The sequence below is a fragment of the Oncorhynchus kisutch genome, unplaced genomic scaffold, assembly GCF_002021735.2.
Source record: "Oncorhynchus kisutch isolate 150728-3 unplaced genomic scaffold, Okis_V2 Okis02a-Okis13b_hom, whole genome shotgun sequence".
NCBI classification, from domain to species: Eukaryota; Metazoa; Chordata; class Actinopteri; order Salmoniformes; family Salmonidae; genus Oncorhynchus; species Oncorhynchus kisutch.
This window is the reverse complement of record NW_022261979.1, coordinates 2,883,150-2,892,009: the sequence shown is the minus strand read 5'-3', so window position 1 is coordinate 2,892,009 and position 8,860 is coordinate 2,883,150.

The following is an 8,860-nucleotide window of genomic DNA, read 5'->3' as shown; positions in this document are numbered from 1 at the left end:
AATCAGGGGTGCTTGTCCAGAATCACAATAAGAACATGTACTGTTGGGGGTACCTGAGGACCAGGGTTGGGGAACACTGCCATTTAGGCCAGGGGTATTCACCGCTTACCCTACGAGATCCAGAGCCTGCGGGTTTTCTGTTCTACCTGATAATTAATTGCACTCACCTGGTGTCCCAGGTCTAAACCAGTCCCTGATGAGAGAGGAACAATGAAAAACTGCAGTGGAATTGGCTTCAAGGTCCAGAGTTGAGTTTGAGGGGTATAGGCCAGTACTAGTTTGATCATTTAACAATTCCACTTGTTCATCTTCTAAAAGGGCCAACAGGAAACACTTTGGTTGTTGGTGATCTAACAGTACTCATCAAAATATAGTTCATCAGTGACTTGGGGTGTTTTGGTAACTTTGATGTCTGATGTTCCCAGGGTGTTTTGGTAACTGTGATATCTGATGTTACCAGGGTGTTTTGGTAACTTTGATGTCTGATGTTACCAGGGTGTTTTAGTAACTCTGATGTCTGATGTTACCAGGGTGTTTTAGTAACTCTGATGTCTGATGTTACCAGGGTGTTTTAGTAACTCTGATGTCTGATGTTACCAGGGTGTTTTAGTAACTCTGATGTCTGATGTTACCAGGGTGTTTTAGTAACTCTGATGTCTGATGTTACCAGGGCGTTTTGGTAACTGTGATATCTGATGTTACCAGGGTGTTTTGGTAACTGTGATATTTGATGTGACCAGGGTGTTTAGGTAACTGTGATATCTGATGTGACCAGGGTGTTTAGGTATAGTATGCTCTCACTAATTCTCCCGTCTCCATCCTTCCCTCTGATAACACAGGCGAGAAGCCCTGCACACTGTAATGCCTCTTATACCCTCTTTGATTGTAAGATCAGAATGAAATGTTGCACTTCCATTTTATCAGAAGTGTGATTTGTGTTGTGTTAGTTTTGTATAGTCAAGCTGTTGCCCCACTCTTTCCTACTGCAGGTACGACAGGCAGAAGATAACCCTAAATGAGATCCACCACTGTCAGTATGTTGCCTGTATGAAACCTACTTCTGGGAGCTTCACCATCAACCCTGGACTACAGGTACTGACCAGGACTAGCTCAACTCCACTGGTATATTCCAACTTAGACTCCAGGTACTGACTAGGAATGCCTAGACTCCAGGTACTCACTAGGAATGCCTAGACTCCAGGTATTGACTAGGAATGCCTAGACTCCAGGTATTGACTAGGAATGCTAGACTCCAGGTACTGAGTAGGAATGCCTAGACTGACTAGGAATGCCTAGACTCCAGGTACTGAGTAGGAATTGTAGTCTCCAGGTATTGAGTAAGAATGCTAGACTCCAGGTACTGACTAGGAATGCTAGACTCCAGGTACTGACTAGGAATGCTAGACTCCAGGTACTGACTAGGAATGCTGGACTCCAGGTACTGACTAGGAATGCTGGACTCCAGGTACTCACTAGGAATGCCTAGACTCCAGGTATTGACTAGGAATGCTAGACTCCAGGTACTGAGTAGGAATGCCTAGACTGACTAGGAATGCCTAGACTCCAGGTACCGAGTAGGAATTGTAGTCTCCAGGTACTGAGTAAGAATGCTAGACTCCAGGTACTGAGTAGGAATTGTAGTCTCCAGGTACTGAGTAAGAATGCTGGACTCCAGGTACTGACTAGGAATGCTGGACTCCAGGTACTGACTAGGAATGCTAGACTCCAGGTACTGACTAGGAATGCTAGACTCCAGGTACTGACTAGGAATGCTAGACTCCAGGTACTGACTAGGAATGCTAGACTCCAGGTACTGACTAGGAATGCTGGACTCCAGGTACTGACTAGGAATGCTAGACTCCAGGTACTGAGTAGGAATGCCTAGACTCCAGTAACTGACTAGGAAGGCCTAATAGCTAGCTACCTTTGTTTTCTTTTTCCTTAGCTAGCTAGCTTTCAGCTGACAGGTGTTAGCTAGCTACAGAGACTACTGGACAAGCAAGCTAACGTTAGCTAGGTAATGCTAGGTAATCAATTGATTAACCTCAGTTTGAATACCACCATACAGTTAGCTGTGTGATTTAACATTGATTTAAGGTTAGGGTTAGATTTAACATGTTACTGCAGTGGGCTAAATCAGGGTCACACAGTGTTTCTTGTCTTCAACAAATCTACTTTGAAACAAAAGTATACACCTCACATACTGTATGGGCTTTAAATAAAAAAGACACCTGTACCATGTCAATTATAGAGTTGAAATGTCTTACATTTTGAGTTTGCATCCCAATATTACACTTTATATACATCACGGAAGGCTGAAATATAACAAAACCATTTGACATAAAAACACTGGATTTTTTTGTGGTTGATTTTTTTTTCATAATTATGAAAAATAGGAATAACATTCCACCCATAAGACCACTAGAGGGTTATTTGGTAATTTGATTGCAGGAAAGGGTTTTAACACTGCTAACCGAACCTTAAATGGAGACCAAAAGCTCATTTTTGCTTTCATGATTTATTAAAATAGGCCAGCTGCAAAGTCAGAATTGTCTATCTAAGGGGAAATCGCTCAGTTCTGCCTCCAGGGCAAGACTCATGACAATAAATGTAAAGCGGCTCTGATTACAGCTCTACACAATCATATATACCTTAAAGCAGTCAGGTATGTATTCACCCCACCACTGTTCCTCCTGACCAAGGTGCTATTAGGGCCCAGGACTAGCAGTCATCTGTCAATGTGTTTGGCTGTATAGCGCAGCAACATCCATCTCCGACTAACTCTGCTGTCTCACCTATTGATTACCACCTAAATACATCTGTTTCAAAACAAAGTTTCCAGAACAGCTTCAGCTGGACCAATTTGGGATGATCGGGTTTTGGTAGCTAAGCAATGTAATCGAAAACGATTCATTTGAGTGCAACACCTAAAATGTATCACTTTCTGTGTGGAATTAATTTTGTGTTGAAATGAAATAAGATCTTAGGATACATACAGATGCTCTTAATCCAAAACATGTTATTTAATGTAAGGTGAGTATTGGGACACGTAGCAAAGTGGGAGACTTAAGCTTTGTAATGGATATCTTTAAATGTGCACAATAACACAACCTACAGTTGATGCCTGTGTGTTAGTGAGAAAGTATGTGATGATAAACCATTGGTTCAATGGGTACGACGTCATCATTGTGGGCGTGGCACCCCGTGTAATGACCTGCGTCCCCAGAGGCATAACAGTACGTCAAATGACATAGTGTTCAGAGGTAAATAATGTGAAGGTTATAAACAACTAAGAAAGGATATTCAGTGTCTGACTACAACATATTTTGTATGTAATTGTGAATCAAAATGACTGTAAATGGTTTTCTTACTAATCTCACCTAATTTTGAATGTTGACATTTTGACAGTGTCCCAGTATGCCAATGGCCTACTGTGAAATTGGGACATCCTGTTAGTGTCAAACTGGGACATCCTGTTAATGTCAAACTGGGACATCCTGTTAGTGTCAAACTGGGACATCCTGTTAGTGTCAAACTGGGACATCCTGTTAGTGTCAAACTGGGACATCCTGTTACTGTCAAACTGGGACATCCTGTCACTGTCAAACTGGGACATCCTGTTACTGTCAAACTGGGACATCCTGTTACTGTCAAACTGGGACATCCTGTTACTGTCAAACTGGGACATCCTGTTACTGTCAAACTGGGACATCCTGTTACTGTCAAACTGGGACACCCTGTTACTATGAAACTGGGACATCCTGTTACTGTCAAACTGGGACATCCTGTTACTGTCAAACTGGGACACTGCTCTCGGTCATTTTAATTGAGATTTTTGTTGGGGGGGGGGGGGGGGAATTATGAAATGCTTGCTTTTGTAACAGAAATCAATTTTCTAAATAGGATCAAATGTTCAATTTCATTAATAAAATCTGCTATCAGCTAGCTTACAAGTGAAAGCTATTATAGCTGCATATGAACTTTTAAAACAAACTACAGGATCGGTGGATCCCCTTGCAGGACGGTTGAGGCTAATGCGATTAGCATGAGGTTGTAAGTAACAAGAACATTTCACCGGACATAGACATATCTGATATTGGCAGAAAGCTTAAATTCTTGTTAATCTAACTGCACTGTCCAATTTACAGTAGCTATTACAGTGAAATAATACCATGCTATTGTTTGAGGAGTGCACAGTTATGAAAAGTTATTAATGAACCAATTAGGTACATTTGGGCAGTCTTGATACAACATTGAACAGAAATCAATGGTTCATTGGATCAGTCTAAAATGTTTGTCTGAAACACAACACACTGAATGTTGCCGTTATCTACTACTAAAAGCCATAAGCCATGGCACAATATATCCAAGGTGCCACAGTATCAAAGCTGATACTGAATTAACAACAAATTGGATAACTGGACTAGTGTAACCTGAGGGATGAACCCAGGCTTAATGCTGGAGAAACCAACGTCTTGACCATTAGACCAAGAGGAAATACCCTATTGGCCCTAGGGCCAACAGTGATTTTGAAGTCGCCGGCGGGGCTACCCATCACAATGAGCATCCGCGACTGACTCATGTCTGCTACACTAGCAGGCACCAGATTTGCTTTGAACTGACTCATGTCTGCTACACTAGCAGGCACCATATTTGCTTTGTCTGCTACACTAGCAGGCACCAGATTTGCTTTTAGGGCCACGTTTTCTCAGACGACATAACAGGTGTCAAAATGGATCATAGCAATTGCAGATCAACTTTTATCTGAAATGAACAAACATTCACACTCTCTTAATGCCAAATGGTGCACTATTCCCCACAGAGTACACTACTTTTGACCAGAGTCCTATGGGTCCTTGTCAAAAGTAGTGCACTACATAGGGAATAGGGTGCCGTTTGGCGTATAGGCCATCTCTGAGAAGATTTTGTATTTTTTTATTTTACTTTTATTTAACTAGGCAAGTCAGTTAAGAACAAATTCTTATTTTCAATGACGGCCTAGGAACAGTGGGTTAACTGCCTTGTTCAGGTGCAGAACGACTGATGATGATCCGTGAGGGTGAAGGAGGAAAGATAAGAAACGTGATTTATAATAACAAATGACAAAAAATGGAGATCACAACCATTTGTACCTGTATTGTTTAGCAAATGACTTCCTTCCTCAGCACTAATTGCAGCGATCACTTATGCCGCGTGGCGAACTGTCACGTCGGCCTGCGTGTAATTACACCGAGAACAACGCTTCATTGCCCCCCTAATGAATTCTCTGTGTAAGCACATACAGGTTAGTGTTTGGTTAACATAATGAAGGACATTCGTTTTTGGGGGGGCAGAATCTGAGGAGATAATTGGTTGTGACCGGAGTAATAGGAAGAGAAAAACACATTATGTGTTGTTAGTGTGAATGAGGGGCATAACAGTATAATAATGACAGTCAAGTTCTTCCACACAGATAGACAAACCATTTCTGTATGGACCTCGCTTTGTGCACGGGGGAATTGTCATGCTGAAACAGGAAAGGGCCTTCATCAAACTGTTGCCTCAAAGTTGGAAGCATAGAATTGTCTACAATGTCATTGTATACTATAGGGTTAAGATTATCCTTCACAGGAATTAAGAGGCCTAGCCCAAACCATGAAAAACAGCCCCAGACCATGAATTATCCTCCACCAAACTTTACACTTGGCATTATGCATTTGGGCAGGTAGCCTTCTCCTGGTGTCTCCCAAACCCAGTTTCGACTGCCAGATGGTGAAGCGTGATTCATCAATACAGAGAATGCATTTTCACTGCTCATTTCCACTGCTCATTTCCACTGCTCCAGAGTCCAATGGCAGCAAGCTGACGCTTGGCATTGAGCATGGTGATCTTAGGCTTGTATGCGGCTACTTGGCCATGGAAACCAATTTCATGAAGCTCCTGACGAGCAGTTCTTGTGCTGACATTGCTTGCAGAGGCAGTTTGAAACTCGGTAGTGAGTGTTGCAACCGAGGACAGTCGATTTTTATGTGCTGCGCGTTTCAGCACTCGGTGGTCCCGTTCTGTGAGCTTGTGTAGCCTACCACCAGAATCCACTCATTTGAAGCGGTGTCCACATCCTTTTGTATATACAGTGTATGATAGGAATGGAAATGATATCATTTTTTAAGTGTGGAATATTTTACTGCATACGAATTGAACATTTACTAACTGTACTTGTTTTGCTTATCGAAATAACTTGTATTACTATTTAAAAAACACAAATGTATGTAATTGATCAAAATATATTGTCTTAACACAAATCTCATGTCTTGGATGAGTTTCCAATTGACACTAATTGACCCTTCGTTAAGCCCCACCCCAGAATTTGTGGCAACCAATCGCAGCGCACGTCAGACAAGCTCACATTTTAAACGCATGGAAGCCATTGAGGGCATTGTAAAGACAGAGCAAAAACAAATAGTTTAAATGGCTAATAACAGTGCACCAGGAGTACTTGCTACAGAGCCTGTAGGAGTATTTTTCGAATGCTACATTGTTTGCTAGCTCCCGGTCTAAGTTACATTGACCACACAACATTGCTAAAGCTGGCTAGCTAGCCAGTTAATATAACTAGTTTTTTCTAAATGTCTGTTGGCTAACTTAGTTAGCAATGTTATGAATATAACTCTCATCTACTGTTGACATCAGGATATGATTTGAGAGCAGTAGTTAGCCCCAAAAGTGGTTAGTAGTAGGGGTGTGCCGAGTATCGTAACGGATATGGAGAATTTTGCGAATACGATTATGACAAGTCTTTTTTTTGTATTATCCTTGGTCAGCCAGGGCGCATCTCTCTTTCACTCAAACAGTGTTAAGCGCTGTGTGCTCTAAACAACTATTAGCTTGTCTATCGTTAAAGAAACAGGTGGGGTATTGGTTGAGGCTGGTGCAACGATTGAATTGGATTAGAAAATGCCGCTCTCATTTCCCCCCGACAGAAACACGTGCGGCTCTTAATCACTCACACAGTGAGGGGCACAAGTCCCCCTTCTCAAAACATTGTGTGTGAATCATAATCCGTGACTAGTCATTGTTGTTCTAGCTATCAATCTAGTTATTGTCTGTAGACTTTTCTGAGGCCATATGTTTGTCTGTCTACTTAGCACTGTTTAGAAGTTTACTGCTTTGTCTGTTCCTATAAATATTCCATTGCTGACGACGTCTGTTATGTCGTGATCTAAGCCCATGCTTGCTTGCTATTTTTTATTTATTCTCGCCCAGGCATGTTTCCTGAGCGACAGATCATTAGAAAATAAAATAAAAAATCAAATCAAATGTATTTATATGGCCCTTCTTACATCAGCTGATGTCACAAAGTGCTGTACAGAAACCCAGCCTAAAACCCCGAACAGCAAGCAATGCAGGTGTAGAAGCACGGTGGCTAGGAAAAACTCCCTAGAAAGGCCAAAACCTAGGAAGAAACCTAGAGAGGAACCAGGCTATGAGGGGTGGCCAGTCCTCTTCTGGCTGTGCCGGGTGGAGATTGTAACAGAATATGGCCAAGATGTTCAAATGTTCATAAATGACCAGCATGGTCAAATAATAATAATCACAGTAGTTGTCGAGGGTGCAACAAGTCAGCACCTCAAGCACCTCAAGAATAAATGTCAGTTGGCTTTTCATAGCCGATCATTCAGAGTATCTCTACCGCTCCTGCTGACTCTAGAGAGTTGAAAACAGCAGGTCTGGGACAGGTAGCACGTACTGTGAACAGGTCAGGGTTCCATAAAAGCAGGCAGAACAGTTGAAACTGGAGCAGCAGCACGGCCAGGTGGACTGGGGACAGCAAGGAGTCATCAGGCCAGGTAGTCCTGATAGTCCTGATTTGAAAATAAAATAAAATAAATGAAGATCTAAATCTGTGGAATAAATACAGGCCGCATTAGTCTACCTTCATATAAATCTGTGTCTGGAATAAATACAGGCTCCATTAGTCTACCTTCATCTACATCTGTGTCTGGAATAAATACAGGCTCCATTAGTCTACCTTCATCTAAATCTGTGTCTGGAATAAATACAGGCTCCATTAGTCTCTCTTCATCTAAATCTGTGTCTGGAATAAATACAGGCTCCATTAGTCTACCTTCATCTAAATCTGTGTCTGGAATAAATACAGGCTCCATTAGTCTACTTTCCTCTAAATCTGTGTCTGTAATAAATACAGGCTCCATTAGTCTCTCTTCATCTAAATCTGTGTCTGGAATAAATACAGGCTCCATTAGTCTACTTTCCTCTAAATCTGTGTCTGGAATAAATACAGGCTCATTAGTCTACCTTCATCTAAATATGTGTCTGTAATAAATACAGACTGCATTAGTCTACCTTCACCTAAATCTGTGGAATAAATACAGGCTGCATTAGTCTACCTTCATCTAAATCCGTGGAATAAATACAGGCTGCATTAGTCTACCTTCATCTAAATCCGTGGAATAAATACAGGCTCCATTAGTCTACCTTCATCTAAATCTGTGTCTGGAATAAATACAGACTGCATTAGTCTACCTTCATCTAAATCTGTGGAATAAATACAGGCTGCATTAGTCTACCTTCATCTAAATCCGTGGAATAAATACAGGCTGCATTAGTCTACCTTCATCTAAATCCGTGGAATAAATACAGGCTGCATTAGTCTACCTTCACCTAAATCCGTGGAATAAATACAGGCTCCATTAGTCTACCTTCATCTAAATCTGTGTCTGGAATAAATACAGGCTCCATTAGTCTACCTTCATCTAAATCTGTGTCTGGAATAAATACAGGCTGCATTAGTTTACCTTCATTTAAATCTGTGTCTGGAATAAATATTTAGTTGATAATTGAATAGGACTAAGTAAGTAAA